Consider the following 24,406-nt stretch of genomic DNA (forward strand, 5'->3'; position numbering starts at 1 on the left):
CCATTTGTCATCTTTTACATATGTTGATGCTGAGGAGGAAATTGGAACTCCGTTCCAAGCTTTGTCCGTTGTTGATGATTTAATGAAAGATGGGGCACCCATGTCTTCTTTAAAAGATGCGCAAGAGGTTGTTCAGGCTGGCAGTATTGATAAGTGGGGCCGTGTTGTGGAGATCGCTGAGAACAAGAACATGGAAGGACTCAGATTTCATCCAGGGCCATTCAATGCCAATGTAAAGGTTATGCAACCAGTATTCCGCAGTGGAGGGTTCATTCAATAGAATGATCAATACTCAACTTCCATTATTGAAGACAGTGGTGATGAAGACGAAGCTTGCGCCAACTTTGTGAGGCATGGCCATACTTGCAACAATTGGGTTGCTATTAATGTTCCTGTTGTCATTCACCGTTATAAGTAATTTTTTTAATTTTTTTTAGAAAAATCCTTCTCATACGCCTAAGGAGAAGTGAACATTGTTGGGAATTTTTGTTTATTATCATCAATGAAATACAAATTTTTTCATCCGCATATATGATGTTTAATTTTTTCTTTTTGCTTTTCTGAAAATGGAAATCACAAAAAACATAAAATAAATAATGAACTTTCCATTTGCATAATATTTGTTTGCACTCCACTTCTCTAAAATCAAAGTATCAAATCATTATGAAGGTTGGCTCTCAAACCCATTGAATACAACAATCATACTCCCTCTCCAACCTTTGATTTCGCTGTGTTTGAAGTTGAGGAAGAGATTGACGATGAAGAAATATCTAATGAGTTATCCCGTTTACTTGAGTACGGGGAAAAAGCCATTCAGCCGTTTGAAGAGCAGATCGAATTAGTCAACTTGGGTTCCGAGGATGATGTGAAGGAAGTCAAGATTGGGTCTCAATTGTGTCCAGAAGCTAAGAAGGGGTTGATTGATATTCTTCGAGATTATTCTGATATGTTTTCTTAGTCCTATCAAGACATGTCTGGTTAAGATTCTAAGATTGTGGAGCATAGATTTCCTTTGAAGCCAGAATGCCCGCCGGTCAAGCAGAAATTAAGAAGGACTCACCGTGATATGGCAGTGAAGATTAAAGAGGAAGTGCTGAAGCAGATTGATGTTGGTTTTCTTGTTAGCTTCAAGTATTTTCAATGGGTGACCAATATTGTGCTTGTTCATAAGAAAGATGGAAAAGTCTGCATGTGTGTTGATTATAGAGATTTGAACAAAGCTAGTCTGAAAGATGATTTTCCTCTGCCACATATTGATATGTTGGTAGACAATACAACTAAATTCAAAGTCTTTTCATTTATGGACAGATTTTCCGGTTACAATCAAATCAAGATGGCACCTGAAGATATGGAGAACACCACATTCATTACACCCTAGGGAACATTTTGTTATAGAGTGATGCCTTACGGTTTAAAGAATGCTGGTGCAACGTACCAAAGAGCTATGACCACTCTTTTTCATGATATGATGCATAAAGAGATTGAAGTTTATGTTCATGATATGATCGCTAAGTCAAGTGATGAAGAAGAGAATGTTGAGCATTTGTTGAAGTTATTCCAACGTTTAAGGAAATATAAACTCGACTTGAATCCCAATAAGTGTACTTTTGGTGTTTTTTCTGGTAAGTTGTTGGGCTTTATAGTCGATGAGTATGGTATTGAAGTTGATCCTGCCAAGGTCAAAGCAATACAAGAGATGCTTGCGCCCAAAACTGAGAAGCAAGTCAGACGTTTTCTCGGTCGCTTGAACTATATCTCAAGATTTATATCGCATATGAATGCCACATGTGCGCCTATATTCAAGCTTCTTTGGAAAGATAAGTCTTGTGATTGGACTGGAGATTTCCATAAAGTTTTTGATAGTATCAAGGAGTATCTGCTCGAGCCTCTGATTCTGTCTCCTCCTGTTGAAGGAAGACCGTTGATCATGTATTTGAATGTGTTTGAAGATAGTATGGGTTGTGTTCTTGGTCAGCAAGATGAATCTGGAAAGAAAGAATATACAATTTACTACCTCAGTAAGAAGTTCACCGACTGTGAGACTCGGTATTCTATGCTTGAGAAGACATGTTGCGCATTGGCTTGGGCTGCTAAGCGCCTGCGCCAATATATGTTGAATCATACTACTTGGTTGATATCCAAAATGTATCCAATCAAGTACATTTTTGAGAAGCCTGCTTTAACTAGGAGGATTTCCCGTTGGAAGATGTTGCTATCTGAGTACGATATTGAATACCGATCTCAAAAAGCTATTAAAGGTAGTGCCTTGGATGACCATTTGGCTCACCAACCTATTGAAGATTACCAGTCAATGCAATATGATTTTCTTGACCAAGAGATTGTGTACTTGAAGATGAAAGACTGTGATGAACCATTGCTTGAAGAAGGGCCAGAACCTGGTTCCCGTTGGGGCATGGTATTTGATGGAGCTATTAATTCGTATGGTAATGGCATTGGGGCAGTGATTATTACTCCTCACGGCACTTATTTTCCGTTCATAGCTAGATTGAACTACAAGTGTACAAACAATATGGATGAGTATGAAGCTTGCATTATGGGGCTTGAAGAGGCCATTCATCTCATAATTAAATATCTTGACGTCTATGGAGATTCAACTTTGGTTGTAAATCAAATCAAAGGTGAATGGGAGACGAATCAACCCAGTTTGATACCATATAGAGATGAGAACCAGATGGGAGATGCTCTTGCAACGTTGGCTTCTATGATTATGGTGAATTTTTGGAATGAAGTTCCTAATTTGACTATGATGCGTCTTGAGAGGCCACCTCATATGTTTGCTATTGAAGAGGCCAAAGATGAAAAACCGTGGTATTATGATATCAAATGTTTCCTCCAAAGCTAGATCTACCCGTATGGGGCATCTTTGAAAGATAAGAAGACTTTGAGAAGATTAGTTGGCAACTTCTACCTGAATGGTGATGTGCTTTACAAGAGAAATTTTGATATGGTTTTGCTCAGAAGCATGGATAGACACGAAGTAGACCTATTGATGATTGAAGTCCATGAAGGTTCCCTGGGTACTCATTCCAATGGACATGTTATGGCAAATAAGACGTTGAGAGAAAATTACTATTGTCCGACAATGGAATATGACTATTGCAAGTTTGTGAAGAAGTGTCATAAGTGTCAAATTTATACAGATAAGATTCATGTTCCTCAGACACTGCTGAACATAACTTCCTCTCCATGGCCCTTTTATATGTGGGGAACTGATATGATTGGTATGATTGAGCCCAAAGCTTTGAATGGACATCGTTTCATTTTGGTGGCTATTAATTACTTCACAAAGTGGATTAAAGCAGCATCGTTTGCGAATGTGACCAAGCAGGTGATGGTCCTATTTATCAAGAATCAGATTATATGTCGTTATGGTGTGCCGAGCAAGATCATTATCGATAATGGATCAAACTTGAACAATAACATGGTGGAAGCTCTTTGGAAAGAATTCAAGATTGCGCATCATAATTCGTCTCCCTACAGACCCAAGATGAATGGGGTTGTTGAGGCTGCAAATAAGAACATTAAGAAGATTATTCAGAAGATGGTTATGACGTACTAAGATTGGAATGAGATGCTCCCATTTTCTTTGCATGGGTCACGTACATCCATCCGTACTTCAACAGGGGCAACCCCTTTCTCTCTCGTTTATGGCATGGAAGTTGTGCTCCCAGTGGAGGTTGAGATCCCATTATTGCGTGTCTTGATGGAAGCCAAGTTGACAGAAGTTGAATGGTGTTAGACCAGATATGACCAACTAAATTTGATTGAAGAGAAGATATTGAATGCCATGTGTCATGGTCAGTTATATCAACAAAGAATGAAGAAAGCTTTTGATAAGAAGGTCAAGCCTCATGTGTTCTGAAAAGGTGATCACGTGCTTAAGAAGATTATATCTTTCAAACCTAATGCTAGGGGCAAATGGACTCCTAATTATGAAGGCCCATATGTTGTTAAGAGAACCTTTCCAGGCGGTCCTTTGATTCTTACAACTATGGATGGTGAAGAGTTCACTCGACGTGTGAATGCTGATGCAGTTAAGAAATACTTCACCTAAAAAGAAAAGAACAACTCGCTAAGTTGAAAACCCGAAAGGGTGGCTTAGGCAAAAATGAGTGTCTCGGTGGATTGAAAACCCGAAAAGGAGATCCAGGCAAAAGTTAGAGACATAAAATAGAAAAATTATCTCGGTAGATTAAGTACCCCACCTTAGGAATATCTAGGCAAAAATTAGGGATTATGGCAAGTAACTGCATCCGGTTGGTCTTGATCTTTGAAGCAGTTTTGAGCAGTCATTTTGTTCTGATTCGTCATTCTCAACCAAAGACAAGAGCATAATGGAATTCAAAGTTGGCAGGGAGAGTAGTGATCATTGTATTCAATGTAGCCTTTTTCCATGTAAATTACCATTCTGAAACTTTGTAGCGATCCATGGAGTCCCGCCATTCACGAACTACCATTCTAATATATAAAGTTGAGATTTTTATCCAATTACTTCTATTCTTATTTACTTCTGTTAAATAAAATTGTATTTTTATGATGATAATTTTGAAATAAATTAATGAGTAATTATTTTTCTTAAAATAATAAAAGTAGTCACTTTACGAATAACTGATTACAGCAAGGAATGTTAACAACAATCTAAGAACATGTAAGTCTTAAAGTGTGAAGCATTGCTGTCTTCCCCAAGCAGTTGGTTTGGTAACTATTTTCCTCCCCAACAGTTCATCATTTATCCCCAGCTTGGTCAATGAGTTCCCCCCTGAGTAATTTCTCACCCCTAGTAGAGTTGATGGGTCTCATCCCCGATTGAGCCGATGATTGGTCCCTTTTGCAAATTCATATTCCCCAGCTGAGGTGCTCATGTTTTGAATGATTAGACACTGGATATCCGAAACCTTTATTTGGTTTCTAGATCCCCATTTGCATTTGTTTGTGTTGCATAACCACAGTAGTTTCTCCCATGTGTGAGTCAATCCGGTTATCTTTGCCTGGGATTTGGTTTATTTCACAATTTCCAAGAAGAATTTGATGATTATTGAGGAATTTGATGGTCTTTGGTTTGTTCCAACAAGTAACAACATTCCCAGTAATTTGCTCGATTCCTTATTCAGAGTTTTATCTCTTGTATCCCCGGTGAAGCCCGTCTTCTGTTAGAAGTTCCCTCTTTCCCGACAGTATTGGATTCTAAGTAGTATTTAATTTCTTCCTCTGCAAGGTTGTCTCCCATTCGACATGGTGTTGACTTAAAATTCCCCGCAATGTTGACAATTTGGATCCTCCGCAGATCCATCTCTACCCTCGGCATGTTTGGTTGATCACCCTTCTGCAGTGCACTATCCCCGCGGAGTTAGACATGATTTATTGGAAGCATGTTCTCCATGTCTTCCCCCAACCATAGTGGATTTATTTAGGGCTAGATGATTTATTTTCATCCCTAGAATTTTCTCCAAATGGTGCTTCCATCTTGTTGAGATTAGCCAAGTGTTGTAGTCATGATTCAAATCTTTGTTATTTGTATCCTTTGCGCTGTTTTGTCAGCATAATCATAATCATATACATGCATATTCATGCATAGAATGCAACATCAAATATTTCATTATGTATTTTATCCAATTGATTTTTCTTCTAATCCCCTGCTTTGGTTATAATATTTCTCCATGCAGATTTGGTGTGTCTATCCTCCTTCAATTATAGAGTGTCAGCCCCTTAAGCAGAAAAAGTTTATCCTTTCTCATTCCCCACTGAGCTATTTCCTCGTGGATGATGATTATTTCAGTTTCATCTCCAGTTTATTATCTGGATGGGACCATTCCTCTTGAGTTACATACTCATTGGGTTGAGTCTTTAATTGACTGTTTCTTTCTAGTTCTTACCTAGATAGATCTTTTGGTCTCCAAGAGTCTATTACCTAGTAACTGGTAATATTCGTCTTGATGTTGAGTACATTACTTTTTCCCAATACTCGGTAAAATGTAATCTACTTCCTTTGTTTTCCCTAGTGGATTCATTTTCACGTTTCCTCGGTAAGTCTATCCTTTATATGTTCATCCTAACCAGTGACATATATTCTTCCTTTTTGGATTTCTACCCAGTAAAAAGGTAGTTGTAATCCCTATTTTTATTCCCTAGAGAGTTAATCCTTGATATGTTCACTTTAACCAATGATGAATTTTCTCCTCTTTGCGGTCTTCTGCCCAGTAAATGGTAGATATAAATCCCACTTTTCCCCTCAGAGTTAATCCTTGATATGTTCACTTTAACCATTCACAGATTTTCTCCTCTTTGTGGTCTTCTTCCCAGTAACCGATAGTTGTAATTCCTATTTCTCCCTAGCAGTTTATCCTTGATATGTTTACCATAACGGGTAACGAATATTCTTCCTCATTCTCCAGGTGGTCTATCCTTGATATGTTCACCTTAACCGATGACGAATATTCTTCCTTTGAGTTTATCCTTAATATGTTCCCCTTAATCAGGGACAAATACTCTCTCTTTGATATTTTGCCCAGTAACTGGTAGTTTTAAATCCGATTTGATCTTTTCTCCCCAGTAGGTTATTCTTACCCAGTAACTAGTAATTGTAGCGGGGTTTTCGTTACCATTAGATATATTGACTAAATCCAAGGTAAACCATACAAGTCGAGTCGCCACCGCACTTCTATTTATCCAAAGGAATGGTTAGAAAGCGAACAAAAACCTAAAAGTTTTATCGAATCAAAAACTAGTAAAAATGTAAGAGATCTGGGTAAGGAGGTTGGTTATGCAATGGGAAGGTTTTAAGCACCCAAAACATCCTAGGTACTCCTAGGGAGCCCTTTTCACATTTGTTGTAAGGTTGTTATTTTGTGAAAATTTATTTGTGCAAACATGATTGAAGAGATGAGAAGAGAATATATAAGTTATTTACATTTTGTGTTTGGATGGATAAACCCATTGCCTACGTACCATCTTAAAAAAGATTAGGATCAAAACCTCGTAGTTCGGGGTAAAAAATCTTAAAATGAGTTGGTGAATTGATTGGTCCAAAAGCCTTAAGGTCTTTTGTTATCCAAGGGAGAAAACTCAACCTAAAACCATAAATCCACCATGTGAAGATAGCTTCGACATGCTAGTGAGGGGTTAGCCCTATAATAAGCATGGAAGACTCATTGTCCATCACTAAGGATATAGGTGAGTATTATATCTACCTCAAGGATAACTCAAACCTAATAGCTAAAGGTTATGAAAAATTTGATTAAGAGGGTGGCCATTGAAACCACAAAAAACATTTGAATGAGTGGTATTTACCAATGAAAAGTATATACAAAAGTATGATCAAAGTTGACTTAGAAGTTCAATTTCAAAATAAGTGTTATGAAAAGAAAGTTTGAAAATCAAAAGCATAAGGCTTAGGTTTCTAATGTTTGAAAAGAAGTGTTAAATGTTTGCACAAAAAGTTTTGGCTTGGGTTAGAATGGAGGGAAGAGGAAGAATGGCTAAACCCTAAGCATACAAGAGATAAGGGATAAGAAACAAGACCACAAATGGAGTTCCTCTCTTGAGATCATATTGATGATCCAAGTAGCTCCAATCCTTTGGAATATGCAAGCATAATAATAGTAAGCTCAAGCAATCAACATAATCAAACAAGCTCCTTAGGAGATCCTCAAAGTATCTTGTATCTTTCACTTTGGATGAACATGGCAGTGGTTCTTCAATTTGAGCTCTCATAGAATTCCATCTTCAACATTAAGGTCTTTTTAGTCCAATTTTGCATAGGGAATGTCCTAGAAACTAAGTCCATTTGTCCATTTCTTTGCATTTGGTCCACAACAATCAAAACAAAACACAAGCACAATAATATATACACAATTATATGCTCAAGTGAGCAAAAGGCAAATTGCATTAACATAAACATGTGCTCAAATGAGCAAAGGAAAAAAGCAAATGAATAATATGTACAAGAATAGTAAATTGCATAAATGTAAAGAGCAAAAAGTAAATGTTAATGGTTAATGGTTAGTGTGCCATAAGGCAAATTTAGCGCTATGTTAAGCAATCGTAATTGGACTTATGTAGAAGTCACAACTATCTGAGGTCGGCCAATAATAATGTAGGCAACAACACAAGTTAGAGATCATGATTAGTGAATCAAGCTCCTACAACTTGCCATGCCAAAAGAAGAAGAGAAATGATCTTGTATTGATTTAGGTCCTTTGCATGATTTAGAAAGCAATTTATCCTTAATGCAAAGTCATTCACTTGATCCATGATCAAGATGAATTAGATTTGAATTAAGGAAGATTAAACCTCCCTAATCAATGCTAACCACCAATCTTTAACTCATTGATCAAAAAAGGAAAAAAGAAGAAGGAGAAGAAGAAGATGATGAAGAATTAGAAATGAAGAATTAAAGTGCATTAAATGAAATGGAATGTACCAATCAACAAATGTTGACCAAAGATAGGGGGGATAAAGGTCGAATAATAGAAAACCGAAGCAAAATGAATATTAGAAGTCAAGAAATAAACAAAATATTTTTGGCATTTTTAATATTTAAAATAAAACTTGAATTAAAATATTAAAGAAAGGTCAAACTTCAAACTCACTTCAAATCAACTTTGAAAAGTTCAAGTGAATTATCCCAAGTTCAACAAGGTCAAACAAAGTTTGACAAAAATTTTCAGCATTTTAAAAAGTCAGAAACTATTTTTAATCAATTAAAAATGCATAAAAATAACCTAATTGAACTAAAATCTCAAATAAATCTCAAATCAATTAATAAATTGATGAGAATATTTTTCATAGATCTATCATCATTCAAAGAGGTTGAGAATTTTTTTTTGTATTTTTTGAATATCAAAAACTATTTAAAATGAATTAAAAATAACCTGAAAAGAGAAAATTACTAAAAAATAGAAAATGATAAAATAAAAAATATTAAAAATCTTTTTTAGAAACTAGAAATTAAAAGAGAAATAATGCAATTGGTCTCACATTTTTTGGATCAATAATGAATGAGATATGATTTTTTGAAATAAAATGAAATAAACAAAATAAAAGTGGAAAATCAGAAATGCGAAAAATCCAGGCGCGTTGGATTGAATCTCATTAATTGACCTGACACATCTAATGGTCCACAGGCGTGCGCTCACCATGAGTCCAAGTCAATGAGAAACACCTTGCATTAAATAAAGTCATAAGATCTGATTGCTATGATATAAACTGGAGATCAGATCCAAGGGCTCACAATTCATCTGGCAAAGAGACGGTGGTGTACACCACCGTCTTCTCCGTCGAGCTTGCATTTTCAGGCCAAAGTTGTAGAGAACAATTCTTAACCAAATGAAGCGATCCTCATATCATTGGAAAGCTGTGGTGATGTAGATCACCCCTGTATCATCTATTTTCACTCTAGATCTCCATGGCAAGAGAAATCAGAGGTTGAAAAATATGGTGTTCAACTGAAACTTAATGGATTTGCAAAATTAAAAGCACAGTCAAGTTGCTTTTGATGAGAGAACTTCAGCCAAGCAAAGAAACACAAGAAACAATCTATGAATAAGGAGTTTCGAAGGAAATAAGTTCTGATATCCACCTTTGAAATGTGGATCTTGAGAGCACAATTCTTCTCAGTTAATGCTTGCAATAGAATCTAGTAATGAAGATGAAGCAAGGTCAAGGAATTATAGGTTTGAAAATCAACCAATGTAGTTGAAATTCAGATCTGAATTTTTGAGAAGAAAGTGGAAATTCCTTTAAGTATGGCTATGGAGGGATCTTTGCAGCATAACAGGCGCCTTCAGGTTGGAGAATGAGAGCTCACATGCCATGTATTTATAGCCAAAGCCATCTGAAATGCAATGAACAAAGTGTGCATGGGAGAAGAGGGCCTCCATGCATGGGCCTGTACAGGCGCATGGAGGGCCCAATTCTGATTGGAATTGATTGCTATACATCACCAAATGAGAAATGGACATGCAGATTGAATGTTAACATCTCATGCAATGTGTTTGTAATGAAATTCCAAAAATACACCTAATTCTTCATGTCTTCGAAAATGATGCTTCCAAACTTAAAATGCAACCTTATGAGTAATGGTTAGAAAGCTTGTTGCATAAGGAACAAATGCTATTTTGATCAAAACTCCAATTGGACCTTGGAAGTTAATGAAATTTGAGCTTGAAGTGTAGGGTGCAAAACATGCATATGTGAAGTTTCCAAATTTGGCCAATGTTCAAGCCCCTCTGTCTCAATGATGCAAGCTCCAAATGATAAACTCTTCAACATGAAAGTTGTTTATACTTTCTAGACAATAAATTTGGACCTAAATTTTGCATCATTTGGATTTTTGATGAAGAAGTTATGGGCACTTGAAGTTGGACTTTTTCACATTTCAATGCATTTGGTCCAACGTGACCTATAATGTTTTGCATTATCACATGTATTTCTTTTGGGATTTTGAAATTTCGCTCAACATAAAATTTTAAGTAGACATAATAAGCTTTCCAATTCATTAATTCTCATCCCAAAATCATAAAGAATGAATGAGTTATGTTCTTGGGAAGTTGACCCAAAATTAGGGTTTCAATCAAAATGACCTATAATGTCTTGGAATGGATGATGACCTTCCAAGCTTCAAATAAATTTTTGATGAACATGAAAGTTGTTCATATTGTTCTTGAGAACATTTTTTATCTTGGGATGATCTCCATTTGACCAACAAATAAAACGTTAGGTCTCAATGTATTTCAAAATAGTCAGATGAATTGACTGATCAGCTTCTCAAATCCACAACTCATATCTTGATGGATTGATGATTGAGGACACTCAAATAAGTTCAAATATGCATGAAATGATGAATTAAAGAACTTCCTTTGATTGTATTTGACCATGGGCTGAGGTTGCTTCATGAGCAAGGCAGAGTTGATGATTAGATGAATTAAGGTTTCCTTGGGAAACAAGCCTCAAACCCCTTGACTTGCTTTGATAAAAATGATTAATTGAGATACTTGGGAGGCATATTTGATGGATGTGAGCTTTGGGAACCATTACCATGCTTGCTTTCATCTTCTCTTGACCATATCACTGCACAAAGGGTCTCCTAAAAGCATTGGATCTTGTGACTGCTCAAGCTAGAAACAAAATGTTAGTGACATATTTTTGTGCTTTTGGTTAGTAAATAAAAATGAGAAAAGAAATAATATACAATTCAAGCATGCTTGGTGATCTCAAACCACTCACAAGAGAGATCCCTCCCAAAGGTAAGGAGCCAAGATGCTTATGATCCTTGAGGCTATGCAAATGCAATGTTATGATGCCATGAGGGATCTTAGGGTCAAAATTAGGGTCTTACAGATGCCCCTATTTAAGGTCATTCTAGCCGGAGAAGTGAAGGTTAAAATCTTCGTCTCGACGAGGTAGAATGGGCTTAAATAATAACAAAGAGACGAATTTTGGTCCCTAACAGACCTCATGATGCAGATGTATCTATGCAAAAGGGTAATACTTTGTGGGGATATGCGTCCACAAAGACGAAAAGAAAATCCGGAGGAACCGACAATCCATATGAGTAATTCGCTCCATGGGACAGAGACTCTAGGACTCTTATGGGGATAAGAAAGAAGATAAATTGCGTGAGCAGGTCACGACTTAGAACTTGCTGAGACACGAGAGGAATTCCATGAAAATAAATTAATGGAAGGACTCGAGCTGACTCAAAGAGGCATGTATTGGGGAATATGCCAATACAGCGGAAATTATCCACAAAGGATACCTCGGATGAAAATCCGGACTCATACGGGAAAGTCCACTAAGGGACTTTGCTGGGGAAGGTCTAAACAGGACTCACACCAGGGCGAGGTATTACCGGTTACTGGGTAATAAGCTCAAAGAGACATATGATCGAAACACCGGTCTGAGGGTGGAAGGACAACATGCTCGGGAAGAATGAATATCTAAGACCGGTTATAAGGGTGAGAGATATCAAACATCCGAAATCATCTAAGGAAAACCTAAAAAGGTATATTTCAACTCAGGAAAATCTGAATCCACAGGGGACAAAAGTCATAATAGTGAGCAGAAGGGAAGGAACACCAGCGATACCGGTTATTGGGGATATAATAGGTGACCAACCAAGGCGTGAATTGGGGAATATTTCCAAGACACTCATCATCCAAAAGAGGGCAAAAAAGCAGACTCAATTACAGGATGGACATTCGATTCCACAAACGGGGATACGAATCTTACTCGACTGGGGAAGAACAAAAGACTTCGACCAAAGAGCGCATGAGATATATTATCTATTACCGTCAGAACGTAGATAATATACTCGCATGGAAGATTATCAACAACCGGCTACTGGGTTAATAAAGGATAAATCGACCGAAACGAAAGGGCATTGGGATACCAACTACTAGGTATAAAATGATGACCAAATCAAAAGGGAGAGACGATCATTGCTAACAAAAGGAAAATTAAAGATGACTCGCAGGGGATACATTAACAAAGGCAATGATCCAGGCGATATATCACCGGTTACTGGGAGATACACTCAAAAGGTAAAGGAATATCAATACCGAATGTTGGATAAAGATAACCGTCAAAGAGGGAATTACATCTACCAGATATTGGGTAGAAAACCACGGAAGAGTAACCGTCATCGGTTAGGATGAACAAAAAGGTTAGCTCTGCAAGGGGATAAAAATAGGGTTTACAACTACCAGTATAAGGGTAGAAAACCACAGACTCCTCCGTGGGAAAGAGATAGATAATTACTGGTTACTGAGCAATCATTCATCTGAACTAAAGGAAATCGCAGGAAAAAAGACACGAGAAGCCAATCTAGGATCAAACTAGAGAGGCACGATGAAACAAGACTTATCCCTATGAAGATATAACTCAATGGGGGAATTCCATCCCAATATATGTGTGGGAAGGAAACAGAAACAACCATCGTCCACGAGGATATAGCTCGGTGGGGACTATGGAAGAAAGGATAAACACTTTCTGCTTATGGGGCTGACTCTACGTGGAGAGATCAAACACAAACATCTGCTTGGGGAAATATATTACCAACTAGCAGGAGATAACAAACAAAGATATATGGCAAGGAATGCAACATGAATATTTGAATGTTAAAATTATATGCATATGCATGGTTTATGTATGATGAATGCTGACAAACAGACATTTCTAACACAAACAGATCCAACAAATGATGAACAAACATCCGGTACTACATCTCAAGAGAGAAAGCCAGGCCCAGTGGAAAATATCCAATCTGATAGGGGGCAAGAGATACCAGGAAACAAGGATCTCTGCAGGGGAATGAATATCAGCCATTCCAACTAGGGACAAGATCATCGCACAGTTGAACTCCGCCGTAGAAGCAACTCTACTAGGGAAATTATCAAAGGGCAGGATGGATCTCTGTGGGGAACAACCACCAATCAGAAGCTTCCAAAGATCACCAAATATCTACCCTACCAAAGAGATCACATCTGCTGAGGAAGAAGGATCATTACTCTGCTGAAGGAATGAGGGATGAATATCTTTACCAAACACTATGCCCGGGAGAAAAAACCACAAAAGGCTTTGGAGGAAGAGGTTATAAGCATGCCAGGAATATGAACAAATGTCTTACCCTGTTGAGAATCATACCATCTTTGGGAGCGCATTGAAGACATCCCCCAGTATCCTTTTTATCATTGTGAATGTTCACTTTGTTTAAAAACAAGTTATGAAAAATTTAATTATTTAAAACAATGATATTTTTCAATTAAAACATGCAAAATATTTGTTGAATGAAACAAATAAGACTCCATAGATCTTTACAAATTTGAAATTGGTGATATATATTGGAAAAGGGCTACATTGAACATAATGACCATTTCTCCACCAACTCTAAATCCGATGTATTTGAAGCTTCAGTTGACGATGATTGAGCGAGAATCTCTGACAGATGACAGTTTGTAGATAAAAGTCTTGTCAGGATGCAGTTACTTGCCAAATCCCTAATTTTTGCCTAGATTGCCCCAGGGTGAGGTACTCAATCTAGTGGGATACATATTCATTTTTTATGTCTCTAACTTTTTCCTGGATCGCCCTTTCGGGTCTTCAATCCACCAAGACGCTCATTTTTTGCCTAAGCCTCCCTTTCAGGTTTTCAACTTAGCGAGCTATTCTTTTTTTTTATTTTCTAGGCGGAGTATTTCTTGACTGCATCTGAATTTACAGGACGAGTGAAATCCTCCCCATCCATAGTTGTAAGTATCAAAGCACCGCCTGAAAAGGCTCTCTTAACAACATATGGACCTTCATAGTTTGGAGTCCACTTGCCCCTGAAATCGGGCGCGAAAGACAAGACTTTCTTGAGCACAAGATCACCTTCTCGGAACACACGAGGCTTTACCTTCTTATCAAAGGCTTTCTTCATCCTTTGCTGATATAATTGACCGTGGCACATGGCAGCCAATCTCTTCTCTTCAATCAAATTCAATTGGTCATAATGACTCTGAACCCATTCGACATCGGTCAACTTGGCTTCCATCAAAACTCTCATTGATGGGATCTCCACCTTTACTGGGAACACAACCTCCATGCCGTAAATAAGAGAGAAAGGGGTTGCCCCTGTTGAAGTGCATGTAAGAACAAAATTAGTTCTATAGTAGAATTCCAGGATTTTGATGATAACAAAGGATGAAACCGAAAATGGAACTCTAACGAAATTTCTCTAAGTGTGCAGGACTCTGAATAGAAACAAAGGAATCTGATCGCTTTATCAGATGCAAACTCTTATCAGATACAAAGTACTAGAAGATCAGAAGCATCTGAAGGAGAAGTGCGCTCTAGAAGTTCTGACTCTGAGCAAAATAGGACAGCAGAATACCAGAAGCTCTAAACTTCCACTGGACTCAACTCTGATGATCTAAAATACCAGTACTCTTAGAAGCTCTGATGTAACCTCAACGCAATCTCCGACCGACACAGAAACTCCGAGATAACAAAGACTCTGATAAAGATTCTCCAAATCCAGAAAGAGTAACGGAAAGAACTTCTTCAAATGGAAAGAAAGTATTTTTGGAAAGAAGTTATTCAGGGAGACATATTGGTTATGGCAAGAAACACAGAAGTAATGACATTGAATGCTCATCAAAGACCAATATCCTGTCATCACTCCAACGGTCCATTCACCACTATATAAAGGACAACATACTTCAGTGAGACATACACAACAACGCACAGAAAATTCTTTACATTCTCTCTTAGTTTTTCATGAGTTGTTGCTCATACGTGAAAACACTTGCTTGCTCCTTTTGCTGTAATATTTGCTTACTCTTAGAAGCACTCTCGATTACAATTCTTTTTGCTAAATTGATTTTGTTCCTCAAGTGACTATGCGTAGTCTGTATACTTGGGAGGACTAAGAGATCACTCTCTTATACGTTTGGTTGTATTAATCTTTCAAGATTAGTGGATTAAGTCCTTTTTGAAGGCGAAATCACCTTGGCCGGGTGGACTGGAGTAGCTTTGTGTTAAAGCGAACCAGTATAAAATTCTGTGTGTTCTTCTTTTTGAAAAAGCGTTTATTTTCCAAAACAATTCAAACCCCCCTTTCTTGTTTTTCTCACCTTCAATTGGTATCAGAGCTTCGGCTCTGTTATTGATTTTCTAATCAAACACTTAACAGTGTAGAGAGATCCAGAACGAGAAAAACTATGGCCAACACCAATGAAAGAGACAGTTACAATGCTAAGCCTCCAGTCTTTGATGGAGAGAAATTCGATTACTGGAAAGATAGAATTGAAAGTTTCTTTCTGGGCTATGACGCTGATCTCTGGGACATTGTCACAGATGGATACAAACCTCCTGTAACAGATGATGGAGTTGCCATTTCCAAAAGTAAAATGACAGATGATCAGAAGCGTGAATTCAAGAATCATCACAAAGCCAGAACGATACTTCTCAATTCCATATCTTACAATGAGTATGAAAAAATCACCAACAGGGAAACAACTAAAGATATACTCGACTCCCTGAGGATGACTCATGAAGGAAACTCTCAGGTCAAAGAAACAAAGGCTCTGGCTCTAATCCAGAAATATGAAACCTTCAAGATGGAGGATGATGAATCTGTAGAGGTAATGTTCTCTAGATTCCAAACTCTTATTGCAGGTCTCAAAGTACTAGACAAAGGATACACAACTGCAGTCCACGTCAAAAAGATAGTCAGAAGCTTGCCAAAGGATCTGAACAACATCATCCTTGAAGAGCTTGTCAGCTCACTCAGATGCCATGAGATAGAACTAGAGGAAGATGAGCCTCAGAAGAAAATCAAGTCTGTAGCATTAAAGTCCAGATCTGAAAGGCGCAAGTCTGACAGAAACAAAGCCTTCCAGGCCGAAACAGAAGATGCTGATGACTCTGAACTGGAAGACTCTGACCTATGAGGAAGAATTATCCCTCCTGACCAGAAGAGTAAAACAACTCTGGAGAAAGAGGAATAATAACTTCAGGAGACCAAGACCCAGAGGGGACCGATCAGACTCAACCTCAAAAGGTAAAACTAACAAAGATATTACTTGCTATGAATGTAAAGAAACAGGTCACTATAGGAACGAATGTCCCAAGTTAAAGAAAGACAGTTCCAAAAAAGAGAACTTCAAGAAAAATTCCCTCAGAACCAAAAAGGGACTGATGGCTACCTGGGATGACAGCGAATCTGACGCATCAAAATCAGACTCTGATGAACAGGCTAATGTGGCACTCATGGCCACCATATCCAAGAACACTTCAAATGAAGAATCTGAATCAGAAGAGGTATTTTCTGAACTCTCTCGATCTGACCTAGAATCATGTCTCTCTGAAACTCTCAGCTCATAGCAGAAACTCAAACAAAAATTTAAAGCTGTAAAAGGCGTTCTTGAAGAAACATTAGAAGAATGTGGAAAACTTGAGATAACAATTTTAGAACTAAAAGACGAAAACAGATATTTGACATTAGAAAGAGATGCAACAAAGAAAAATTGCTCAAAACTTGAAGAAGCGTTATCTCAAGCTCCACAAACTTCAAACACAATAATTTATAAATATGAAAAAGGTTTTCAAAAGTTTCTGAAAAATGGGATAGGGAGGAGTATAATGGCATCCATGATTTATGGAGTCAGTCAGAACAATAGAAGAGGAATTGGGTATGATCCTAGTGAAGATAAAACTTCTACTAATGACCAACCTAAATCTCCATTTTCATATCACTACACACACACACACAAGAGCAAAACTTTAATAATGCTAGAAAACCCAAAGTGTTAAGAAGCTCTGGGAAAACTAATCACAAAGGACCCAAAAGACTCTGGGTACCAAAGGATAACATTGTTTCTGTTGCAGATATCTTATGCAGCAAAGTTAAAACACCAATCATGGTACCTGGACTTTGGATGCTCGCGACACATGACGGGAAGAAAGTCTATGTTCCAAAGCCTGGAACTTAAAGATGCTGGATTCGTAGGCTTTGGAGGAGATCAGAAAGGAAGGATCAGAGGCTCCGGAACTATTGGTAATGGTACTCTTCCCTCTATATCTGATGTCCTATATGTAGAAGGATTAATGCATAACCTGTTATCAATAAGTCAATTAAGTGATAACGGTTATGATGTAATCTTTAATGAAAAAACATGTAAAGCCATAAATCAAAATAATGGCTCTGTCCTATTCACAAGCAAGAGGAAAAACAATATTTATAAAATAAATCTTTCTGATTTAAAAGAACAAAATGTGAAATGTCTGATGTCTGTTCACGAAGAGCAATGGGTATGGCATAGACGTTTGGGCCACATTAGCATGAGAAAATTATCCCAGCTAAATAAAATCGAGTTAGTCAGAGGCCTACCTAAGCTGAAGTTTTCTTCAGATGCTCTGTGTGAAGCATGTCAGAAAGGAAAATTTTCAAAAACATCTTTCAAAAAGAAAAATATTGTTTCTACCTCTAAGCCTCTGGAACTTCTTCACATTGATTTATTTGGTCCTGTGAAAACAACATCAGTCAATGGAAAGAAGTATGGACTAGTCATTGTTGACGATTTCAGTCGCTGGACATGGGTAAAATTCCTAAAGCACAAGAGTGAGTCTCACTCTGTATTCACTAGCTTCTGTTCCAAAGTGCAGAAAGAATTTGACTCTAAAATTGTCAGAGTCAGAAGTGATCGTGGTGGGGAATTTGAAAACAATTTTTTTGAGGAATTATTTGACTCTAATGGAATATCCCATGAATTCTCCTGCCCTAGAACTCCACAAAAAAATGGAGTTGTAGAGAGGAAGAATAGGACACTCCAAGAGATGGCCAGAACCATGATCAATGAAACAAATGCGGCTAAGCACTTTTGGGCCGAAGTTGTAAATACAGCGTGTTACATTCAGAATAGAATCTCCATAAGACCTATTCTGGAAAAGACTCCCTATGAACTGTGTAAAGAAAGAAAACCAAACATTTCATATTTTCATCCTTTTGGATGTTCTTGTTTTATTTTAAATACTAAAGAACATCTGAACAAGTTTGATTCCAAAGCACAAAAAGGTATTATGTTAGGATACTCAGAACGCTCTAAAGGCTACAGAGTATACAATATAGAAACCAAAATTATGGAAGAATCAATTCATGTCAGATTTGATGATAAGCTTGACCCTGAAAAGTCAAAGCTAGTTGAGAAATTTGCAGATTTGGAGATCATTCTTGAAGGATCTGACGAGAAGATTAAAGCTCTAGAAGTAACTGCCATTCAAACCTCAGGAGGAACTAACGCCCCAGCAATCCCAAAGAAAGCTAAAAGTCGCCTCAACATATCTGAATAGTTGATTCTGGGAAATAAGGACGAACCTATCCGAACTAGGTCTACCTTCAAGACTCCTGAAGAAACTCCTCTAGGACTAGTATCTCTGATCGAGCCTACTTCCTGTGATGAGACACTTCAAGATAGCGACTGGGTTCTAGCCATGCAAGAAGATCTAGATCAATTCACAAAGAACGACGTCTGGGATCTTGTTCCTAGGCCCAGAGGCACTCACGTTATCGGAACCAGATGGGTGTTCAGAAACAAACTGAATGAGAAAGGAGAAGTTGTCAGAAACAAAAGTCGACTGGTGGCTCAAGGTTACAATCAACAAGAAGGTATTGACTACAATGAAACCTTTGCTCCAGTCGCCAGGTTAGAATCTATTCGCTTACTTGTATCATTCGCTATAAATCATTCTATCAAATTGTACCAAATGGATGTCAAGAGCGCATTCCTTAATGGTTATATATCAGAAGAAGTGTATGTCAACCAACCTCCAGACTTTGAAAACTCAAATCATCCAGAACACGTTTTTAAACTTAAGAAATCTTTATATGGACTTAAACAAGCTCCCAAAGCTTGGTATGAACGATTAAGTAATTTTCTTCTAAAACATGATTTTATTAGAGGAAAAGTTGAGTCTACACTCTTCTGTAAAAACATTAATAATGATATGATATGCCAGATATACGTTGATGATATCATTTTTGGTTCAGCTAACGCCTTTGTATGTCAAGAATTCTCTGAGCTAATGCAGGAAGAATTTGAAATGAGCTTAATGCAAGAACTAAAGTTCTTTCTAGGAATTCAAATCAATCAAACTTTAGAAGTCACGTACGTTCATCAAAGCAAATACATAAAAGACATTCTAAAGAAATTTGATATGGCTGAATGTAACTCTGCAAAGACACCCATGCATCCAACCTGCATTCTTGAAAAAGAAGAAGTCAGTAAAAAGGTTTGTCAGAAGCTCTATCGTGGTATGATAGGCTCCCTTCTCTATCTGACTGCTACTCTCCCTGATATTCTATTTAATGTTTGTCTCTGTGCCAGATTTCAATCAGATCCTAGATAAACTCACTTAACAACATTTAAGAGAATTCTCAAATATCTGAAAGGAACTCCTAACCTGGGCCTGATGTATGAGAAAACACTAGAGTATAGACTATCTGGTTTTTATGATGCAGATTACGCAGGAGACAGAATGGAACAAAAAAGTACATATGGAAATTGCCAGCTCTTAGGAAACAATCTGATATCCTGAGCCAGCAAAAGACAATCAACCATAGCCCTGTCCACTGCAGAAGCGGAATACATCTCAGCATCACTGTGCACTACTCAGATGCTTTGGATAAAGAATGAGTTAGAAGATCTACAAATCTTCTAGAGTAACATTCTTATCTTTTGTGATAATACTGCTGCCATTTGTATAAGCAAGAATCCCATTTTACACTCCATAACTAAGCACATAGAAATCAAACATCACTTTATCAGAGACTATGTTCAGAAAGGGGTAGTAACATTGAAATTCATTGATACTGATCATCAATGGGCTGACATATTTACTAAACCCTTAGCTGAAGATAAATTTCTCTTCATCCTAAAGAAATTGAACATTCAAAATTGCCCTGAATAATATGTGCCTCTGAAGTTGTAAAATGAGACTCTAATGTAAACACAATGGATTCTGCCTCTGACTCTGATACTCCTACCAAGTTAGAAGTTATCTGAGTTAGAAATATCCAAGAACCAATCCGTTGGTATTCCTGAAGATCAGATAAAGCAAACACGTGGAGTACCTTGCGTCTGACCTTGGATTTTCTAGACAGTTGTCTAGCAGTAATCAAGGAGCAGTCTCTTGAAATCTCCTCGAGCAGTGTACTAGCTGTTGGGATTAGACATCATTAATGAGCTGTAATCATTTTTCCCTCTAAACGTGCTGACTTGGGTTTTGTGCTAAACTCTGTTTTGTGTGTCGTTTTGCATGTGCCCTAATTTGGGTATTTAAACACATTCGTTTCACACATTGCACACTTTTCACTCTCACGCACCCTTAAACCTCAGCTCTCTCAAGGCATTCCTGCAAGCATTCTTCATCTTCATCTCAATTTTCAACCCAAACCCAGCGGTTACCGGTGTAGTCACTACTCCCATATACAAAGAGCCTCACATTCTTGATTGTGAGCCTCACATCAACCTTGCAACGCCATTTGAGAAGCTGGAAGTTCTATGTGAATCCTTGGTGGATTTTGACAACATGCGTAGAAACGGAATTGATCTCACAGATGAACTCAAAAATCAAGGTTGGGGAAACTACTTCAAACGCCTATATGGTCCCGTTTACACAAATCTTGTGAAGGAATTCTGGAGATTCGCTGACGCTGATGACCACTTCATTGTCTCCTATGTTCTGGGAGTCAAGATAGTGATAACTGAGAAGTCCATTTTTGCTCTTCAGGGCATGGAAAAAGATGGAGGCAGAAGAATCTACAACATCAACCCTAGGGCAAAATACATGTCCCAAGAGATTAACCCAACAATCTTCAAGCAGAACGCAGAAGGCAACTCCTCCAAGAACAAGGAGCTACTTCAGAACCTCCGTGTTTGGCAGAAGATCATTCTGGGTACCATCCATCATCGCCCATCGTCAAACTTTTCAGACTACCTCAACACAGACTAGAAGTGCATTTTGTACTTCATCCACAAGGGTCTGAAGCTCTGCCTTCCAGCATTTCTCTTCAAGTACCTCATAGACTCTGTGCGAGATACTAGAAACCACATGAAGCCCAACAACTACATTCCTCTGGGAAGGTTAGTTTCTGACGTTCTGATTGAAAGTCGTCTGGTGGACCACCTGTTAAAGCTCAGACTCATGGAAGACGTAATGATCAACACTGGAAAAGCTATCAATGCCAAAAATCTGAAGAGCATGGGGATTTTGGATCAGGTCAAAGTCAAACCTACTCTGGACACCTCCTAGGATGCTCTAAAAGATCAGAGGGAGATCCCCCATGGACTCTATCTGTTCTCAAAGGAAGACCCCCGAGATGTAATCCTCTTCTATCTGGATAATCTGATGAAAGAATGAGTGGATATCTCAGACTTCAACTTAAGCGATCTACCAGAGAAGGATCCAAACTTTATGAAACATCCTCGTGGACCCTCTGAAAAGGCGAGACAAGTGAAGAAGGCAAAGCTAGGAGAATCCTCCGGATCAAGACCTCCAGCACCTCTGCATGAGCCTTCTGGTAAGTCTCTCTTTCTTGCTCCCTCTGCATAAACACAACCCATTGCTTCTTCTCTCCCTCAACCAACACCTATCTACACTCACTCAGACACCCGACCTTCAACCACCAAAACATCTCAGAAATTTAATCTTGCCACCACCACCTTACCTCGTTCTGAAGCAGAAATGTTGAATGAAACCTCCTCACCATCTTCATCTTCTTTTCCAGAATCACCCCCCTACTTCAACATCTCATCAGACACAGAACACTCTGACCCCTCATCTCCCACTCTGGCCCAACTTCACGCTCAGACTCTGGCCTCACAACAGCCAACACAAACCCAACACCAACCTGACCCTGAAGTTACTTCACCACCCGCAGAACAACCAAACCCAACACCATCTGACCATCAACCCTCTGAACAAATTACCTCTGACACACCCCCACCAAACACATCCGTTGAACCACAAACTCTCAACCTAAGCCCTCCCACTTCTCCACCTCCACCCTCTGAACCACAAAACACCCTGCCAACCCTAGAAGAAGCAATAGTGTTGTTTGCAGGAGCCTCAGTTGACAAGGTCAAGTCTATGACCATCAACTATGGCATCAGTGATGATCCTTCAGCTGTTAGGACACACTGGAACAGAGTTATTGGCTGGATGACCTTTGAAGCCTTCAAACTGAAGAGCCTCTCTGAGCAAGTCAGAAATGACTTCATCAGAGATGCTGAAGTAAGACTACAAGAGCGCTTAGCCAGAGAAGCTGATGAGCAGGCCAGAAAGGAAGCAGAAGAAAAAGCAAGGCAAGAGGAAATTCAAAGACTTAAGGAAGCTGAAGCCAAAGCTCTAGCTGACGCTACTGCTACTGAAGCAAAAGTTGTTGCTGAAGTTGAAGCTGAAGCAAAAGCTGCTGCTGAACCTGAAGCTAAAGCCGTTGCTGAAGCTGAAGCTCGTCGTGCTGAAGAATCTGCCAGCAGGGTTGAACCGGATGCCCTGACTCATGGGGAGTCTCCCACCTTTGTCCCTCTGGTTCTCAAGACTCTTGAAGGCCTTCAGAAGGAGAAGAAGGAAGTCCGAGCGAGATTGGATCAACAGGATTCAGTCAACGTCAACATTCAGAATCTGCTGACCCAGCTGCTTCAAAGGATGCATCCACCTCCAAACCCTTAGGCACCTAGGATTTTTTTTCTTTGCGGATTTACTTGTTGCTCTCTGATTATGTTTGTTCTTGCTTTCTGCTGTTTGTGCTGTTTATCTGAACATATATATCTATATTTTGCCTTTCCTTTTTTTTTGAAGTCTTTTTTATTTTGACAAAAAGGGGGAGAAATAAAAACAGCTCTGATGAAAACATATCTAAATCCTTTAGTACTCTGCGAACATTTTATTCAATAAAATTGTTCTAATCCTTTTTGACTTAGATATTTGCAGAAGAGTATCTAGAAACATCACATCATGGAAGCTCCGGTAAGAACTTTTGAACTCCCAGGCTTATCTCAGGGGGAGCTTACTTCTATCTGATCTGATAAATTCTTATCTCTAAATGTTTCATCTATAAATTAAGATTGTTTTGTCATCATCAAAAAGGGGGAGATTATAAGAACAAAATTAGTTCTACAATAGAATTACAGGATTTTGATGATAACAAAGGATAAAACCAAAAATGGCACTCTAACGAAATTTCTCTAAGTGTGCAGGACTCTAAACAGAAACAAAGGAATTTGATCGCTTTATCAGATATAAACTCTGATCGGATACAAAGTACTAGAAGATCAGAAGCATCTGAAGAAGAAGTGCGCTCTAGAAGTTCTGACTCTGAGTAAAACAGGACATCAGAATACCAGAAGCTCTAAACTTCCAGTGGACTCAACTCTGATGATCTAAAAGACCAGTACTCTTAGAAGCTCTGATGTAACCTCAACGCAATCTCCGATTGACACATAAACTCCGAGATAACAAAGACTCTGATGAAGATTCTCCAAATCCAGAAATAGTAATGGAAAGAACTTCTTCAAATGGAAAGAAAGTATTTTTGGAAAGAAGTTATTCAGGGAGACATATTGGTTATTGCAAGAAACACAAAAGTAATGACATCGAATGCTCATCAAAGACCAATATCCTGTCATCACTCCAACGGTCCTTTCACCATTATATAAAGGACAACATACTTCAGTGAGACATACACAACAACGCACAGAAAATTCTTTACATTCTCTCTTAGTTTTTCACGAGCTGTTGCTCATACGTGAAAACACTTGCTTGCTCCTTTTGCTGTAATATTTGCTTACTCTTAGAAGCACTTTCGATTACAATTCTTTTTGCAAAATTGATTTTGTTCCTCAAGTTA

The sequence above is a fragment of the Lathyrus oleraceus genome, chromosome 7 (genome assembly GCF_024323335.1).
Source record: "Lathyrus oleraceus cultivar Zhongwan6 chromosome 7, CAAS_Psat_ZW6_1.0, whole genome shotgun sequence".
Lineage (NCBI taxonomy): Eukaryota > Viridiplantae > Streptophyta > Magnoliopsida > Fabales > Fabaceae > Lathyrus > Lathyrus oleraceus.